The sequence below is a fragment of the Falco peregrinus genome, chromosome 4 (assembly GCF_023634155.1).
Source record: "Falco peregrinus isolate bFalPer1 chromosome 4, bFalPer1.pri, whole genome shotgun sequence".
Classification (NCBI taxonomy): domain Eukaryota; kingdom Metazoa; phylum Chordata; class Aves; order Falconiformes; family Falconidae; genus Falco; species Falco peregrinus.
In genome coordinates, this window is record NC_073724.1 from 8,765,689 (window position 1) to 8,785,272 (window position 19,584).

Genomic DNA, 19,584 nt, shown 5'->3' on the forward strand with positions numbered 1-19,584 from the left:
TGTAGCACAGACGGGCTTTGCAAGGAACTCTGTGACTCTGTGACTCTATGAGCTAGAGTCAGCCTCTTCCCTCAGTCATCACCCACAGCACAGCTGAGCCACCGTCACGGAAGCGTTGGGATGCAATTTCTAATTGTACACAGCTTTGATGCAAATCATGCGACAAGTACGTATGTCTATTGGTGTGTTTAAGAAATGTTTTTAAAGTTATTTGAAGTCTTAACACTGCACAGCACCCTCCAGCAAACCTCCTTATTCTGTGCAGCAATCGTGACAGTATAGGTAGTGCTAAGTGCGCTGAGAAGTTGTCACCGTAACTGTGCGAGTGGCCTCCAGGTTTTGAATGAACCCGGCTGTGATGGGGCGCAGCTCTGTTAATCCGCTGTGTCTATTAGAGCAGAAGGTGACTTGGGCTAGCCAACCAACTGCAATGCCTTCAGAGAGCGTTTCTGTACCTTGGGAGAATCTGAGATCATCTGAGATGTGGGACTTGGGTTTTCACAGGGCTTATCCATCAGGGAGGGACAGTCCATTTCAAAAGCAAAGTGCTGATGAGTCCAGGAATGATAAAATCGCCCTTGGATTTTTTTTTTTTTTTGGTGTGTGTGAACTCCTAGAAGTCATCTATGTTGGTATAAATGAGATCATTTGGCCTAATTAGTTCCAAGCTTAATTAGCAGTAATTATCCCAACATGGGAGTAATACTCGAGTAGGAAGTACTGAGTCCTCGATTAGATAGATCTCTAATTGGTGTTACAATATTGTAATTAAAGCATGCTTGTACGCCTCTGCCTCTGCAAGTGATTTGTTTTATGTCTGATTAAACAGGGAGTCCGGCAGCCTCAAGGAGGCCAGGACATCACCACTGATTGAAACAGTGTATTATTCTTTGTTATAGGAAAGAAATGATGAATCACACATACTAGGAAACACTATGGGCCAAATTAATCCTTTGAGTAATTGCTACTGGAGTTAGGGAAATTACAACAGGGGTGAATTTGGCCTCAAGTGCATAAGCTCTATCTGTATATCACACAGTTAAACAAATACTCATTTGAATGTGCAGTCTGGCAATTACACCATCAGATGAATGCAAGTAACTTAATCTGCATTTGTGATCACTGGATTGCACGGGTGAGTTTCTTTGGCTGCTGGGTGATCGTTATGAGATTGCACATTCTGCTCAGATTTTGCAGGAGGTGGTGCCATGTGTCCCGGGATGTGCTGCACCCCAAAGCAGTGGGCAGGGCTGGATGACCGCTGCTGGCTGCAGCATCCTCTCCTTGTCGGGGTAAGACCCCCAAAGTACCACTAGGGTCACCAGGAGCACCTTGCAAATGGAAGAGGTGGACAGATAAAGTGTCCTCTTTTCTTCCCACATGGTTACCTTTAGTCTGGCCGGTCAGACCCCCCCTAGCAGAAGACACTTCAGAAGAGCAGGTAAACAGATGTTTTTTGAGGAAGTTTGAGAAAAAGAGAGCGAAACGGGAACTTTCTGAAATTAGTCAGCTTCAAAACATGAAAGCTTCCTATGTCTTTTTAAGAAACCACCTCCTTAGGATTTGGCAAGTGCGCTGCTTTATTACTTATCTGTTCGCTACGTGAGTGGGCGACTACTTCCTGATTTGGTTCTTCAATATAGAGAGATCATCAGCATAGGTCTGTAGAGGACAGTAACTCCTCGCCTACGGAAAGTAACAAATAGGAATAAGGATGCATGTATCTTCTGGCTGTCACAGAGGACTTCAAAGCACATTGGAGTCATATCCGAAGTAAAACGTCATCTTATTTCCATAGTACAGCTGCAGAAACTGAGGCACAAATCCGTTACTTCCCTTGCTATAGTTCATGGCGCTGGTGTATATGGCAACACCAGGAACGCAGCGCAGATCTCATCACCTTCTGCTTCACCCACAAAAGCACTTTTCTTTTGCAAAGGGGAGAGTCCAGAAGGAGGGAGATGACTTGAGCAAGGAAATAAAATATACAACATTCTGTTAAAGTGATATTAGGGATAAGAATTTAAACATCCCATATACGGGAATTCAAAGCAAGAGTTTCCATAGCAGCATTGCTTGGCCATATTGTATATACACTATTTTGCATTGCTCTCATGATGTCAAAGGCATATTCTAATAGCTGTGCATGCAATATGTCTGAATCAGAGTTGCTATGAAACTTAAGGCTGAATTACACCACGGAGGCATATTCTTGTGCGGTGCTGGGAGGAAATAATAGAACTAGGTTTTGTCAAGATTTTTCTCCAGTGATACATTTTTGTTAGAAAATTGCTGATTTGCCAAAACTATTGCTATTTTCGAGAAAAGTTGATTCCAGTTTTGTGTCCCATCTTTAAAAAAAAAAAAAAGGAGAAAAGTTTTGAAGTTGTCAAAATGAAGTGCTTCAAGAAGGTAAAATAAAATCTTGCATTTAATTAATTTGGTCATAATTTCTAGGTATAAGTTTTGAAAACTATTTTTTACCCCAATCAGATATAGAGCAATGATTTGAAATCTCTGGAAATCTTGAAGGAACAAAAAACATTCCCTTTCACCCTACATAGTCCCAAAGTGTCCTGGGAGTGGGAGGTGGACTGCATCACTGGACACCATGTGTGGCTGCCGGGTGTGGAGCAGTGGGAGCAGTGGGAGCAGTGGGAGAGGTTCCCTCCCCCAGGTACCTCTCTGCCTACCTGGTATATTATAAGGTAGAAAAAAATGGCTGTGCAGTACTGCTCAAATCTTCCACAAGACCCAACTCTCCCTAAAACCCCCCAGTATCACCTGGGGATCAAAGGGTTAAGCCTTTGGACAAGGGTTTTGGGTGGGAGCCGCAGTCTCCTCACATCTTTAAACCTCCCTTCAGCAGATGATGGGATCTCCGTGAGGGGGGAGCTGCTGCCTCTCCCTCGTTGATGCCCCACACTAGGGGTGGTGGGACCTGTCCTCACCTCTCTATGCACCGCCAAGGGGCCTCCTGTGTGGTGGCACAGCTTTTCACTGCGCTCACCCCCTGCTTTCAGCACCTGGTCCATGCTCCTCATGAGGCTCTCTGGGGGAGAAGAGGGATGTTGCACCTCAGGCTGGGAAGGAGTGCTCGAGCTCATGGAAAAGCCCTGTGAGTTGGTTTGGCATCACTTTTCCTGCTGGCAGCAACGTTTCCTCACTACCAGCATTCCCAAATGTTGGTGTAGCCGGTATGCCAATGTCTCCTTTCTCCCTGCTCCTTCATGTTGCAATTGCCAATTTCAGTGTCGGTGCCTGAAGAGCTGTAGTTTAAACTTGCTTTGCTGTGCATTGAAGCCATTCTTGTTTAGGGAAGAAACTGCAAAAGGGGTGTGGGAGGGAGGAAAAGACGACGAGCGCTTTTTTTCCCCTATGTGGCAGCGATGGATGCTGGGTATTAAGAGAGAGACAAGCTGACAAACATCTGAATGAGTGGAAGAGAATCCTAACCCAAAGGGAGGAGTTGTGGTTTAGGTTAAAGCCACAAAGGAAGTGAAGGAGGTTACCACTTTCCTGTCTGTGGGCAGGAGGTTCTCCTTGTGCTCATTCGAAGGCTTAGCTCTAGCTCGTTCTTCCCTAGGAACACACTCATCTGTGTACTTCTTGAAAAGCATTCGATCTGGCATCTGATCTTGGGAGTGACAAACATCCCCTTTATCCACAGAAATCAGCAGGAGCTGCGAGCTAAAGAACTGGGAATCCCAGTCTAATTTATGGAGCCGGATATACTAAGGCATCTTGTTAAGCCATGTGTCTTGTTTGGTGCTAGTGCCTGCAGTATATTTCTCCGTGCGTCTTCTTCTTGCAGATTCCAGCCGGATTTTTTTGTTGTAAATACCTGTACCTCCAGGGCCTGCTGGCTCTCCACAGGTCTCACTTCTCTCCTGTTCCCAAGTGACTGGCAAACTGTGTAGCTACCCTGCCTGGATCTAGCGGTCTCACGAGCTGATACAGGGCAGATTCTGAATGCCGTTGGGTCCCCACCAGCATGGCCTGGGATCAGTATTTTTCCTTGATTTTCACCACGTGCTTTTCTTGTCACGGCTCAGAGGCTCTAGCTGTTTGCGGTCGCAAAGTTTGTTGTCTCGGCTCTATAGCTTCACTCTTCATTTGCGAGGAGAGGGCGACTGGTTAACACTGGTGGGGTGCAGAAGGCATACGAGGAGGGAGATGAAAGAATACAGGCTTGCTCTTACAAGAGAGTGAGTCTTATCCAGGGTCTGAGGAGCGCTGGCGTGCCAGCCGGCTATCTTAACCCGAGCTATCAACTGGCGACTGCACAGTTAGAACCGCTGTCAGTGACAGTGACTTTAGTATGTGCCGCCAGTGCCTTCTGATCACTGTGTGCTACTGTACATGAAAAGAGCATCTGAAGGGTGCTCCCTGAAGAGCTGTTATGTGGTCTCTAACCTTCCATTAGCAGCTCACCTTAGCCCCTAACCCTGGCCTCGAGATGCAGCAGTCATTTCATTTACCAGGTGTGAAAATCATATTTTGCTGTGTGAGGATGATTGCTCTATCAGGTGTATTACAGTATCTGCTTTTTTTTTTTTTTTAAAAAAAAAGGCTTTGTTAGAACTACAAGATATCATTAAAGATTTATATGTGGCAAATGTGTCCTTTTTTGCAGAGAGTTTCCTTTTAGAGACCTTCAGGGTATTGATTGCAAGTAGACTTTCCTCCTCTGTTTTAAAACATTTCCTTTGCCTATGGATTTTCAACATTACTCACTGGATCTGTGTGCAGTACGTTCCCCAGACTATATTATCAAGCCAAAGTCCCTTACTGCTGGCCTTCAGGGACCACTTCTGAAGCTGGAAAGACCATTCATTCGCTGTGTTCACTCAGTCCTGAGCAACTCTCCAGCATTACATCCTTCTTACTCCAGGATGTACGCTGTCATCTAACTGAGCCGTGGGTCTGCTTTCAGCATGTGCCAGTGGGTCCCAAACCTAGTCTGGCAACAGCCTTGAGCTATCCCTTGCTTGGAGTGAGTGGTGTTTGTCTGGATGGTTTAGATGTAAAGGGAAAACAAGCTGTACAATGGGGAAGTGAAGAAACCGGAGTGGTGAGCAGCTGAAATTGTAAGGTGGTTTGGTTTTGGTATCAGCATTTTGTTGCTTGGACTCATCCTTGTGGCCATTAGAGTGGGGTGCGGGTTTCTTTCTGGAGAGAGCAGAGGATTCAGAGGGGAGGCTGGGGGTGCCGGCGCAGCACAGAGCCCAGAGGAGCGAGGTACCACTGCCCTTCCGAGGGGAAGTGCCCATGGAGAGCAGGCTGAGGTCCACCAGCCATTGCTCTGCCTCAGGATGAGGCCCTGGGTTCCATGTTCTGCTGGTGGGTGAAAGTGCTCTGTGCGAGCCAGCTGAAGTGTGGGTTCAGCCATCTTCTGGTGGATCGTATGTGTAAGCCATTGAAGACCTTAAAGCATCTGGCTTACGGTATTTGGCTTTGTTTACTGTAGTGTTATAGCCTTAGGGCCACAGAAAGTGCAGCTTTATTGAAATCATTGGAGTTGTGCTTGCTTATGGCAGCAGGGAGCTAGGGACATGTTTTTTTGGAACATGTTGCCAGGAACATAAACCCTTTTCTTTGGGAGATGCTTTGTAAGGATGGCTGGAGTAAGTGCCTGGGAAACATTGTCCTAATGGAAACAAGACGCAGAAATAATCAGGTCTCAGAACAGCTCTTACTTCTACCCCACATCTGTGAATTTCAGAGTCCGCCATCCTAAGGCTCAGTCCTTCTCTCCTTCCTCATTACCATCAAGTCTTAGTTTTGAACACGATATACCCCACCAAGAGCTGGGACACCATGGGGGACACTGCAGTCTCTGCACATGGGAGGAACAGGGACCTGGATGAGGAAGCCAGCCGACTTACGTGAGAGTCAGGCAGGCTGAAGTTGTGTGGACAAAGCAGCAGCAGTCTTTGTTGTCTAATTCTTAAGTGGAAGGTACCTGTGCTTCAGCATTTAAATGTTTAAAAGAGATCAGTGCTACAGTCTTTGATGCTGGATACTCATACAAAAGCAATTACCAAAACGCAAGTGGTTCTTAAAGACACTGTAGCCAGAGCACTACCTGCATTCCTTGCATGCTGGCTGGACTGCTGGCATTCATTTTGTCATGGTTTGATAGAAACGACAGGCAAATGGTATAGGTTGTGTGTAGGAACAGCCCATCTTGTAAGCAAGCCAAGGCACAAGGGAGTGTATCCCATCAGAGTTACATTACCAAGGCAGGTCCCCTATGCAGCACCTTCTCACATGTTAAAAGGATGCTCTAAAATAGAAGAATAAAGATAGAAAAGAAACATGCTGTCCTAGGTGTCTCTGCGGACCTGCAAGGCAGGTATTGTAAGCAGATGTATTCATGCTAGGGAATGAACAGATATGCTTTAAAATAAGCTGGCAGATTTTGTGCTCAGATGGACTAGGAACATTCACACAGTCTGTTATTGCAGTTAAGCTGTGAGAGGCCAACACCTTCAGCAGAGAGGGACTAGCAAAATGTTTGGGCAGAAGTATGTCCAGTCATGACATCTGTTGCTAAAGTGGTCCATAGTCTGCACTATAACAGTGCACAAGAAAAATGCAAAAGAATGAGAGTGAAGCATTTATGCAGCTAAGCCAACACCCTCAAGTGCCCTCTAATAGTGAAGACTCCTTTTTTTGTCAGTATTGTCCTCTATCATCTAGGAACTTGCAGATCTGAAGGCTGCCGATGATTACTGCAGAAAAAAATCAGCACCACACTGACGATAAGCCAATGTCTAAACTAAAAAGCAAGGGGGAAATCTGCTTGTTTTCTTTGGAGGGATCTCACTGTTTTATGTAATCTTTGCACAGCACCTGTAAATCAGCGACTGGTACTTTTGAAATGTATTCCCTTCATCAAAAGCTATTTGGAACAACAGGTAGCACCTATCCATTCAGTCTAAGCTCCCTTGACGTTTTTAAATGACAGATAATGAAAACTGTCTTCATTAGAACTCAAGCAATTTCATCAGACTGTCATCAGCAAACAATAGTAAATTAAAGGCTGAACAACCCTCAACTCTACTCTCCTAGGTACCTGTGTGAAAATACCTGATGCCTTTTCTGCAGCTTCTAGGAAATATAAGAGGTGATTTCTCAGGTGGGAAGGGTTCTGGTCTGTGAGGCACTAGGTGGAGGTCAACAGGAACATGTTAAAGTCTGTCTGAAAACCAGTGGTCAGATGGCATAAAATGGAACAGAAACGTGAGAATGATCGTGGGTGAGAGACGCGGCTTATCTAACAGAGTGCTGAGTTCTGCGTTGCCTTCGGTTTATGAATGGATTTAAAGCATGGTGCCAAACAGAGCATATTGCAGTTGTCTAATCCTTAGGTGATAGAGGCAGGCATGATAGTAGACAGAGCTGCATCCAAGAGGACTCATCAGAACAGCCCAGTCAGCCTGGCATTATTGCTACCTGATCTGCAGGAATTGGTTCAGGCCCCTGAATCTGAACCGCCGAAGGGAAACCTAGTTGAATGAGCAGCTGTTGAGGTATGGTGCTGCCTTATCGTACCCTGCTTGTCTCTCCCCAGCCGACATCGATTCAGTCTTCCCTGGGCTGAGCATCAGTCACCCAGGTCCTTCCCCCCTTGCACACTCCCCACCCCACCCCCCAAATTCATAGACTTAACCAAGCTACTCCCCCACTTCCCCCCACATTTAGATTAAAGGGAGACAGAGAGCAGAAGGGGCATTTCACAATAAAACATCATTTATATGACACGGCCACGGCGCGGAAGAGGCTAGCACTGGGGAGTGAATTATAGGGGTCCAGAGAAGAAAGAGGCTGTGGCAGAGAGAGGGTTGTTATTGGAGGGCACGGGGAGCAAAATGACTGAGATAGAAGGTGCAGATAAATAGAAATAGCTGCAGCGGTGTGATTGGGAAGGAAAATCAGTCACTACTTCAGTCACCAGTGGTGTTCAGTTTAGGGAGCTGAGTGGTAAATTACAGGCAGGTTAGGACTCCAAGAACATCTGTGACCCTGTGAAATGCTGGAGAGAGAAAAGTTGCAGTAACAGTGAGTAAGATTCAGATCTCATCTATCTGAGCATGAGTATCTCAAGGTGAAATAACAGAAGGAGAGGAGGCGGGAATATTGATTTCTGCCTCACAAAACAGACAACAACGCCTACTTTTTCATAGCAAGAATTTAACCATTCGCTTTAACGGGCCAGTCTGCAGTACAGTGGGGGCTTGGTTTCTTCTTTGTGCGCAATCTAGAGGGGAAATCATGCTGAAGTTATTTTTATTTTATTGTAGCCTTGCAGGAGAGACACGAGCAAAATTTTACCCGTGAATACCTGTGCTCTGACTGTAGGGGCAGCTGTAGTCCGTGAGTGTAACCTGCGTGCGCTGCCGCCCTGTTGTACAGCAGGCACGGCGGGATGCTGGAGGAGCAGCACAAGGCACAAAAAGCCTCTTATGCCGAGAGAGCTGTTGTATGTGTTGGCGACAGATGATGACTACTGTCTGTCTGAGGGCAGACTTAGCCTCCTCCTATTTATTCTGTGAGAAGGATGCTCCTAGTGAGAGGTGCTTTCTTCAGCTGGTCATGGCTTTCTCAGAGATATTCCTTTGGGAATGAAATTTCGTTTGGTTGGTTTTACACCATGAAAGTGCACACGTGTCCTGGTGCTCTGGGGCAGGCATTTCAGAGAACATAACTGCGTGGCTGTGCAAGGGAGCTTGCTATCTTGGACTAGGCTCAGCAGGTGGCTGAATGGAAGCAGGAGATGAATTTGGCGATCTTCTGAGCTGCTGCCATGTCTTTTCTCATTGAAGTCAAAGATGTTCATACACATACAAAGGGAGTGTAAAGTCATGGCTGAGAATCTTAAAAGGCTCAAGGGTCAGGCAATTCCACAGCCTAATTCTCTTGGCGGCACCACAGCACTCAGTGTGTGTTAGCGGTTCCCTGTAAAACATGAGGACAGTGTAACGGGAGCAGTGTTCCTGGGCAGACATTGATTTTGGAGTCTCCTGTATGCCAAAATTTCCCACCTTTGTTTAGTATGAATTCACATTTTTCATGTAGTGCATGAGCATACGTTTCCCCAGATTCTGTTTACCTGATTTCCCTTCTGATTCAGTATCTCTTCTCTCCTCCTTAGTCTCCTTTTTTTTTTAATCATGGGAGATAAAGCTGAGCATTTATCTCTATGGCCGTGTGGTATTTGCCTCATACCTGCTTATTGACTTGAGAGATGACTTTCTAAATAGGGCAGGAGCTTCCTGCGACTGGAATGTTGTAATACTTGGGATTTATTCATCATGTCAGAGTTTTGATGTAGGATAGTATCTTGAAGGGGGATAGATCACCTAGAAGGGTCTCTGGAGATCCGGAAGACTATTTTAACCACAGGCCCAGTTCCATGCTCCAGCCTGAACTTGGTTAAGGCTCAGATTGTTTGGGTGTTCACGTGTGAGTAGGAAAAGGAAAACACAAGATCAACAGTTTCTCCCTTTTCGGTGTAGATTGAGAAGTGAGGGCAAAGCCTTTCTTGCCCAGCTGACTTTGCCATCATCTGTACGCTGTTGCTGTAGGGTGATGTGCAGCCAGTGCTGGTCAGATCCATCAGCCAGCTTCCTTCCTAACAGAGCTCTGCGCACTGCAGCCAGCGAGGCAGTAGCAATCGGTACTGGTGAGCTACGAGTGGTCTTAAGCCAGTAGTGGGCACAGAGGTAGGGGGGTGTGTGTGTGTATGGATACTGACATTGAAATGAATATATTTGCGTTTCCTTCCGCGGTGAGTCTCTGTGAAGCCCACACGAGTCAGGCTGCAGAGGGACTTCTTCACCCGAACCAAGTTAAGAATGTTCTCTCGTGTCTGCAGGACTGAGGTTCAGCAAAACTGGGGAGACTCAGGGTGATGCCTGATACCAAAAGACACAAGACACTGAACTAGAAAGCCACAACAATCTCTCCCCTCCCCCAGGCCTGATTTCCTAATCTTTTAGGAATGATTTACAATAAATAAAAGACGTTCTGAAAGAAGCTGGGGTTTTTTTTTCCCCCAAGCTAAGTAGGTGTTAAACTCCTCTTCCCTGTGGTCCATTCCCATCTCTTTCACACTGTCCCATCTTTAGACTTCATCCTGCAGCAAGATTCATGAAGGCAGCTCCCCTGTGCCCATGCAGAGAGATCACGGCAGTAAGCGAACCGTAATCACCTGGATTCCTTACAGAAATGGGTTGTTTCCTTTCAAAAAGGCTCATTAGAGCACGCAGCCATGTAAAACTCAAAGCTTGTAAGAAAAAGATTTCATAGAGCCTGATCTCTCTCTCTCTGGTCCTGCAGCTCCTCTGATCATTTACACCAGAGCAAAAAGAGGGCAAAACCCCCTCAAACTCAAAGCAAACAAACAAAGCAAAACATCCTCCTAATGATGTGTGTTCTTCACTTCCAACAGCGACAGTGCTTTACACCCACTTTGCACAGGTGTACATGAATGCACAAGTCGGAGGCAGTATAGAGAGCAAAGCTCTTAAGGAGTTAGTGGAGCTTCCCTGCTGGAAGGTTATAATCACACTGAAAGAGGGAAATCTTGCCTCAGCAGACAGGAAATACGTGATGCAATTTTCAGCACAGAGTTGCTAGAGATAAAACAGCCCATAAACTGGAAAAAAAAAATAATTGTAGGGAACGCTTTGCATGGCCCAAATGCGCCATGTCAAAGCTAATAGCAAGGGATCCTTTGACCGCAGAAGATGCGGTATACTGGCTACAGATGCGCATGGTGACTACATCCTTTACCTGCAAGGAGGAGCGCACATCCCTGATCCTGGGTAGAGTGGCCATCAGTAGATTCTTCTTAATGGTGACAGATTTTCTTAAGGGAAGGGTTTTAAGCATTAATGATTGGAAGGGTTCAATCTGCTGTTGCATTTGAGGTGAAACTTTTTTCATGTGGAACGGCTGTGTGGTTGGGGAAGAGGCTCCGCGTCAGAGAATGGATGGTCAGGAGCAAGGTGTAACTTCAGAAGAGACTAATGCCTCCAGCCTTCACACGCTAAGGCTCCATGTCGCCATTTTGCCTGCCCTCAATCTCATCTTCAAAAGTCCTTGTTCCTCAGATGTTTCCACCTCCTCCAGTTGTGCCAGTTCAGCTGCTTGTGGGGATGAAATCTGCATCAGAGCTGGTCCAGCTTTAAGGATGTGTTCTTGTTAGCAGGGTTTTTAAGAAAAAGAAGTTGGATAATTTAAAGAGCTTACCTATGAGCGTGGCTACGTAAATAGTTTAACTGGCACAAGTGAGTGGCAATAATTATGAGAGAGCATGGCAGGATCCTCTTAAACTGGGTCTGCTGCAGATGAAGTAGTGAAACAGAGCCACAGCCCTACACACTCTTAACATTATTTGCATGAGTAGCTCCATTGTGTTTCAGTGGGACTCTACTTACACATGTAAAACTAAGTGTTTGTAGGGCCCAGCCCTTGAAGAGAATAAAAGCCACGATGGGGTGTGCCATGCTCTGAACCATATATAGAAAGTGTAATGCAAATGTATTTTCTCGGCAGGCCTATCTTGTCTGATCTGTCTGCTCTGCAGAACTGGAGCTCCTGTAGTAGCAACTTTCCTTAGTCTTCGTTTGCTCTAATGGTAGAGGAACCTCGCTTTTGAATAAAGACTGATCTTCTGTCCCTGCTGCAGCCAGGGACTTGTGAGGAGAGTGTACGCAGTGTGGTGAGAGCTGTAATGTTTCCAAGATGCTCTTGGATTTGCCGGAGTGCTCTAAAGAGCTGGGACAGCTGACTTCTCAGGGGCAGCTTTTATGAGCTTGGCCAAGCGAGGGCAAGGCCCCGGTACGGGGCGATGCTGTCAATGCTGGCAGTGGCAGTCCCATGGGCTGGTGCTCCTGCTACCTGAAATCCTGCCTCACAACCTATCATCGCAGTTAAGATCATTTGGGAGCCTGTTGTCAGTTCCCATGGTAAAACCCTTCAAGGACAGCAGGAGGGATTTCTCAGCTGAGAATCCCTGCCTTGGGAATTCACTGCTGGTGGCAGTTTGCTGTGGCAGATTCCCAAAGGTGGCGGATGAAGTAGCAACTTCACTTGAGAGTGAAGCAAAACACCTTGATGGCTGCTATCTGGAGCCCCAAAGAGAGGAAGGAAGAGACATAAAGCCGTTGGAGGGGAGAGGCTTGGTGTGGTTATTTGAGACCGCTGCCTGCAGAGTTGCACAGTCATTTATAACTGTTTGAAATGTGGGGGGATGGGGTCGGGGGGGGAGGGAGGGGAGTTGGAGGAACCACGGCATCTGCGAACTAGTAGCATTTTCCTTGGTCTAACTCCTCAAGGGACAATACAGCAAAGTAGCGGGTCAGAGGAGGAGGAGAACAAAAAAGGCAGTCTGCTAACACTTCGTATTTTATCGCTGATGTTGCATGTGTCAGGATTGAAGCACGGGGTAGGATTTCCAAAAGGTACCTTCAGGAAAAGGAAGTTGGGTGCCTGGCTTCCTTTAGGCTCCTTAGAAAAACTCCAGCCTCTACTGCCCAGGGGAAACAAACTTTCTTTTAAGCAAACCACGATGGGTCCCCAATGTCGGTGAGAGCAAGGCTGGGTCTTCTGTCTAAAGCACCATGAGGCGTATCTTTCCCTTCTGCTGTGTTTTGCTGCCTGGCTGGTCTACTCTGTGCTGCTGTTGCAACCTTTCCTGGGCTCAGTCCACCGAGCCCTCTCTGGTGTGGGGTGCGTAAAGGAGAGGAGGAATTGTAGGTGTTAGGTTATAAAAGACCTGTATCAATGTGAAAATAGAGAAGGCTTATATGCCAGGTCAGGCAGCGGGCTGAACCGATGGCAATAAAGGTGGTGGTGGTTCAAGTGGAGCTGATCAGTGAGGTTTCAACCAACACTTCAGCTTTAGAAAGTGCTGCTGTGGTCAGTGGAAAGGTACAGGTAGGGCTAGCATCGGTGAGTTGGGAAGGCTGGCCAGAGACCAACGGTTTCCACCTTTGGGTTGTGGATCCGGGGCACTTGTAGCCCCAGGAACTTGTCTGGAAAAGGTAACGGAGAGAAGCAAGCAAGAGGCATCAGTGGGCTGAAAGTCTGTCCAGTGGGAAACCTTTGAGGGCTGTGGTCTGCAAAGCGGCAGGGATTGAGAACCAGCGGTAAGGAAGTATCCCCCTCAAGGAAGAGTATGTCTAGGGTAAGAGGTGTGAATTAGGTACTGTTGCAGTGCTCAGGAAGCTGTAAAGAGTTCTTTAACAATGTTACCAAGTGGGCATGAACGAGGGGAGGGGAAGGATGACAAGAGGAAAAGCCCCTTAGGGACTGAGGGCTGAGCAAAGGGAGGAGGTGGTTTCATCTGCCAGAGCGATGCCCGGGGTGAATGCTCAGTGCTGAAAGGGTCATCCTCCGAAGAGTTGGGTTATTTAAAAGTGGGAGCTGGACAGAGTAAAGAGTGGGTCGTTTGAGGATAAAGGGAGAGGGAGAATTCGCTCCACATTTCTATTCACTTATGTTGTATTGGCAAAACAGGTTATTCAGGCATCGCAGATATGCAAAAACGATCAGCCTGCTTTCTCTCATTAGACTGCAGCGGTTCTGTGCAACCGTGTGCCACCGGTGGCTTGGGAAGCTCTTCCTTAGAACCCACAAGATCGCCCATTTTAAGAACATTTTGTGGAGGTGAAGGAGAAGGATTAGTGGATGTCGAAAGTGCTCTTTTCACGGAGCGAGTCGCCGGCTAAAAAGGGCGGGGGATTGCTACAAATCTTCAAAACTCTTAACTGCCAGCCGTTTTCAAACTACATTGACGTTTAATCCCCCAAACGTAGAGCATTTTCTCAGGATAGGGCCCTTGAGCATATTTAAGAGTTGATAGGTTGTGTCTGTTTGTCATTACTGTCTGGTTCCTCCCTGTTTAGCTGCAAGCTGCTGCTTAACCCAGTGCTTTCTCCCACCAGAAAAGGCCCTCAGATCTCAGAGCGGCTCCACCAACCCGGCAGCTGGTGGGCAGGCAAGTTGCTCAGCCACAGGTAGGAGAAACGTGCTTCTCCTCCAGAAGTTCCCCCGCGCCCCCCCCGCCTCGCCCATGGCCAGCCGGCCCCTTCCTGCTCCAGAAATACGTGGAAGGGAAATTCCACGCCAGGTGTCCGCGGGCCGAGCCACCCTGCCGCTCCGCCGCGGTCCTGCCCGCCCCTCTGGGCTGCGCCCCTGCCGGGATGGCCGCTGCGTCCCTGGCCGGCCGCCATGCCCAGCGCCCGCCTCGGCTGCCCAGGGCCTGTAAGCCCCGCTGCGGGCAGCCGGGGCCCGCCGCCAAGCCGGGGCGGCACCCGGTGAAGGTGCCGTGGCGCAGGCCGGCCCTGGCAGCCGGGGAGGCTCCGGGCCCGGGCACCCGCCTCCCCTCGGCGCCCCCGGCCCCGCCGTGCGCCCGCCGCGGGGGCCGTGCGAGGCCTCCAGGCTCAGCGGCGGGCGGGCGCCCGCACCCCCACCTCCCTCCCCGCGGGGCCCGCGCCGTTTCCGTTAGGGGTGCCGTTAGGGGGCGGGCCCCGCGCGCGCCGCCTCAGGGGAGCGCGAGGTGCTAGCGCGCCGCCGGGCGGGGCGGGGCGAGGGAAGGGGGGGGGGGGGGGGGCAGGGGAGACGGCTCCCGGGGCCCGCACCGGCCCCTCCCCGCCTCACCGGGCACCTCCCCTGCGGCTGCGGGCACCGGGGCACGCGGAGCCCCCGCCCCCCGCCGCCGCCGCCCCTCCCGGGGAGCGGGGCGCTGCCGGCGCTCGGCCCCGCGGAGGGGAGCGGGGCGGCGGGAGGGGCGGGTCCTTTAAGAAGCGCCCTGGGCGCGCGGTCTCTTTAAAAGGGGAGGAGGGGCGGGGCGGCCCCGGGGCGGGGGACAGGCTATGTTAATGGTAGGGGCGGGGCGGCGGGGAGGGGTGGGTGGCGCTTCCCGCGGGCCCGGGGGGCGCTCGCCGCGGCGGGCCTGTCCCTTTAAGAGCCCGGCTGCTACCACTGTGTAGGCGAAGGCGGGAGGAGAGCGTGTGCGAGGGGGAAGGGACACTGTCCCCGCCCTCTCGCTGGGGAGGGGCGGGGCGGGGGGGCCGGGCGAGACCACTGCCCGGAACGGGGAGTAAGAGGCGGTCCCGCCGGCGGAGTGAGTAGGGGACAGTACCATTCCCGGGGCGGGGCGCACGCGACGGGCGGTACCATTCCTCTCTCCGGGTTGCGGGACGCGGCGGGAGGGGGGGGAGGCGGGGGGGGGGGGGGAACGGTGTGGGGAAAATGGGGGGGGAGGGGGGAGCGGGCGGGGGGAGAGGGCGAGAGGGGCTGCGATGGGCGGTACCATGTGTGCGGGAAGGAGGGGGGGAGGCGCTGGCGGACAATGGAGCCTGTGTGTGTTTGCGGGAGGGGGAAGGACCCGCCGTCGCCGGGGGGAGACGCTGCGCCGCCCCCTCCCGCCCGGGGCTGAGAGGAGCCTCGGCCCCCGCCCCTCCCCCACGGCCCGGCGGTGAGTGAGGGGGAGGCGGCGCGGCGGGCACCGGGCGACCACCGGCACCGGCCGCCGCCGCCCGCCCAAAGTTTGAGAGTTGGGGGGGGCTCGGGGGGGGCCGCGGGGAGGGGGCGCCGCCGGCGGTTGAGGGGAGCGCTGCCCCCGGGACGGCGGCGCCCCGGCGGCTCGGCTGGGCTCCGCAGCGTGCCCCGGGGGCTCGGCGCGGCGTGAGGGGTGCGAGGGGCGCCCCGGGGGTGCTGCGTGGCGGGGGTGGGGGATGCTCCGAGGTGCGGGGGGTGCCCCGGCGCTGCGCTCTGTGCAGCGCCATGCGGGGCGCCCCGGAGGGAGGGGTAGGGGGTGCTCCGGGGTGCAGGGGTGCCCGGGGGCTGTGCTTTGTGGGGGGATGTGTGGGGTGCAGGGGGTGCCCGGGGGCTGTGCTCTGTGGGGGGATGTGTGGGGTGCTGGGGTGCCCGGGGGCCGTGCTCTGTGGGGGGATGTGTGGGGTGCAGGGGGTGCCCGGGGGCCGTGCTCTGTGGGGGGATGTGTGGGGTGCAGGGGGTGCCCGGGGGCTGTGCTCTGTGGGGGGATGTGTGGGGTGCTGGGGTGCCCGGGGGCTGTGCTCTGTGGGGGGATGTGTGGGGTGCTGGGGTGCCCGGGGGCTGTGCTTTGTGGGGGGATGTATGGGGTGCAGGGGGTGCTGTAAGGGCTGTGCTCTGTGGGGGGATGTGTGGGGTGCAGGGGCTGCCCGGGGGCTGTGCTCTGGGAGGATGTGTGGGGTGCAGGGGGTGCCTGGAGGCTGTGCTCTATGGAGGGATGTGTCGGGGATGCAGGGGGTGCCCAGGATCTGTGCCCTGTGGCGGGCTATGTGGGGTGTAGGGGGTGCCCTGTGGCGGGCTGTGTGGGTGCAGGGTGCCAGGGAAGCCCTGGCGGCTATGCTGAAGGAGGGGCACGTGGAGCGCTTTGCGTTGCATTGTGGTGCAGGCGATGCCCTGGGGTCTCTATGGGTTGCTCTGGCTTGCAGGGGATGCCACAGAGACTGCGCTCTGTGGGCGGGTATCTGGGGCGTCCTGGGTTGCATTGTGGTGCCTGGGATGCGCGAATTGCTGCGCTGCATGGAGGGGTGTGTGGGATACCCTGCGGTGCAGGAGGATGCCCTAGGGCTTCTGCTGTGCGGCGGGATGTGTGGGGTGCCGTAGGCTGTGCTGGGGGCACTGGGTGCCCACACGGCTGTGCTGTGTGGGGTGCGGTGGGCTGCAGCACTAGGGTGCTGTGTGAGTAGGTGAGTGGAGCGTGCTGTGCTGAGGCGCACTGATGTGCTTGGAGTGCCCTAGGGGCTGTGCTGTATGGAAAGGATGGCGCTGGGTGGTTTACAGAGGTAGTTCTCTGAGTTTTTAATCCCAGTGAGGGGTTGGGATGTAGCATAGGAGGGGCTGCAACACCAGGTTTAGAATTGTTGGAATTGCCTCTGCTGGCTGTCCTAGGAGAAAAAAGCTGATGCAAGTGGGGTGAGAGCTGTGTGTGCGGACTCCGCGTTGGGGCTGGGGCACAGAAGCCTGCAGTAGGGATGTAGGGAGTAGGGTGTGAGGCGAAGCATGCAGTGAGGGGGTGGGAGACGGTACGTGGGACATTAGATCATCTGGGATGTGCTGTGAGGAAGGGATGGGGAGCTTTGTTGCAGGAAGAGCTGAAGTACAGGTGTCTGTAGGAAGGGAGGTGGAGAGGTGGATGAGGAAGTATGGAGTATGCTGGGGAGAAATAAATTGATAAATGAGGAGATGGATTGTAGTGATGGGAGGATGTGAGGAGCTGGGACTTAAGTGCTTGGGAGAAAGGGATATGGGAGTGGGATTGTGGTATGGGGCAGCAGTGTACATGTTGGGAAGGGAATTGCAGGGGTGCAGAGCTGGGAAGCAGTGGAGATAGTTCAGGGGAGTGGGAATCCAGGGAAGCTAAGCGTGTAGCGTCAAACTGGTATGTAGGATAGTTGTGCAAGAGGAGTTTGTGGGATACTGAGAGTGTGGGAGGGGATCTTGTGTGTAGGGATTGTGGGGAAGAGTAGTATCTGACAAGGCAGGGGAAATGTGTTTTATTTGGAAGTGTTTCTGCTAGGTAGAGAAGAGGCACGGTGTGTGTGCACGCATGAGAGGGAGTCTGTGCCCTGGCTTACTGCAAAGGGGTGTATGGGAGGCTGTCAGTGGGGATGAGAGAAGCTAAATCTGTGGAGATACTCAAGTTCATGAGGTTAAGGCTTGGATGTGTGTGGGAGAAAAAAACCCCAACACTGGAGACCTCAAACGCTTAGGGAAATGATGGGACAGGTAGGTGCATGCAAGCAGCAAGGCTTTACCTCTAGGATGAGAAAGATCACCTTGTATTTCTGTGTTGTCCAACTTTTCTGTCCTGGAGGCCGCTTGTGTCGGCGATGGGATGATGGGACCAAAAAGGCCTCTGACGACTGAATGTTTGGGATGCGGAAGGTGGGTGTTAGTTTGGGAGGGCAGACAAAGCATGAGGACACAGATGGGAAGAACCCGATGTGACAGTCAATTGTGGGTTGTTATTTCACTATACAATATTAAGGTGGGATGATTACATGGTTAGTGGCTTAATAGTAAACAAAATGAGAAATGAGGAAACTGCCATGCAGCGAAGGAAGAAAGTATGAAATAGTAAGTGGCAGTAGGGAGCTGATTGTGGAACAGTTCAAAGCCCACCAATGTGAAAGGGGAGACACTTTTTTTCCTTCAGAGCCAAACCTAACTTGGACTCTGGAACTGGTCTGGAAATAACCGTGAACCTCGCTTTCTGGGAGGGGAGCACCAAATCTTGTAGTCCTTACCTTGTAAAGTAACGTCTCCTTAGTTTGAGCATTAGCCTCACTGACTTTGGGGCAGAGAAGAAGAGATGCCAAGTCAAGTTTGTCTCATTAAGCCTCCCTGCTGGTGACTAGTTGCTTTACTGTCAAAATACAGTTGGAGGAAGCGGGGGAAACAGTTCTTCCAGTTTTGAGGGGTTCCAGTAACATTTTTCTTTTCCTTGAAAGTATCTTGTCCTCGATTTCTCTGTGAAAAGCCCACACAGACATCATAGGATGCTCTGAAGCATCCTTAAGTGTATCAAGCTTTAAAAGGCAGGAGAGGGGGGAAAAAAAAAAAAAAAGGCAGTGTAGATTTTGGTTTTTTTCTTCTGCTTTGTTGGAAGGTAATACCTGGTCAGTGATTGTTCAAAATATTACAAAAACAAGTGTTGGGAAGCTAGGCAAGGCATTACGTGAAATCAGATAAAAAAATATCACAGGGTATGGAATGAAAGAATTAACATATTTAAACAGCTTTATTCCTGTATTTTTGTTTACCTTACTCCTGCTTTATATTAGGGCTGTCGTGTCCGGTTGCTGTCTACAGTGGGCAGTTACAGGTGTTGAACTGGTGAAGTTACACAGAGGCTAACTACGCGGTTGTTGTGTGTTCATCCTGTGCTCACAGAGTGCACATGCCCATATCCCATGGCAGACCGATCTGCTTTCTCCTGGGAATGACAGGGGTTGCTTTGGTGAGATTTTATAGCCATTTTGGACAATTTGGCATGATGGCTCTGTTGGGTGGTGGTTGGTGTTTTGTTTTGTTTTTTTAACAGTGATCTCCAAAGAGATTATTTTTAATGAATGTGCCCTTTTTTCTTACTCGGAGCATAAAAATGGCTCAAGGGCTCATATTCTTTCCCTGTCTCCCTTGCTGGCCCCTCCTCAAACAACAAAAGAAAGGCATCTTTCTCTTTTTAACTTGGACTTAGCAACCATGTCAGTTTTGGGATTTTGGAATTTTTTTCAGCGGGGTGGATGTGGTGTTTTTGGGTTTTTTTTGTTGTTGATCTGGTTTTTGGTGGTTTTTGGTGTTTGGTTTTGGTTGTGTTTTTTTTTTTTTTTTGTGTGTGTGTGTGTGGAGAGGGGTCTGGGGATCTTGGGTCTCACTGCACTGTTGTGAACTCTTAACACCTTAATTGAAGGGGTGGAGATGCTGAATCACTAACAAAGACCTCCTTTATCCAAAATGTTAATCAATCATTGACGTTAAATAAGTGTGAACAAAACCAAACAAAAAAACCTC

The 19,584-nt window shown here is 50.7% G+C and overlaps 1 protein-coding gene across 8 annotated transcripts in view; it reads left to right on the forward strand.

Moving 5' to 3' along the window:
- Nucleotides 1–19,584, forward strand: part of BCL9 (BCL9 transcription coactivator) — a 61,198-nt gene that overhangs the window by 13,961 nt on the left and 27,653 nt on the right. For 2 of the 8 annotated variants that reach the window (XM_055802259.1, XM_055802255.1), the window contains exon 1: nt 15,335–15,496. The exons of 1 other annotated variant lie outside the window; for it this stretch is intronic. The gene's annotated coding sequence lies outside the window, so the exon portion shown is untranslated. Of the gene's footprint in view, nt 1–14,979; nt 15,005–15,088; nt 15,143–15,334; nt 15,497–16,321; nt 17,797–19,584 lie in introns of those variants that run through there. 5 more of the 8 variants (XM_055802253.1, XM_027784628.2, XM_055802258.1 and 2 more) reach the window with 4 other exon arrangements.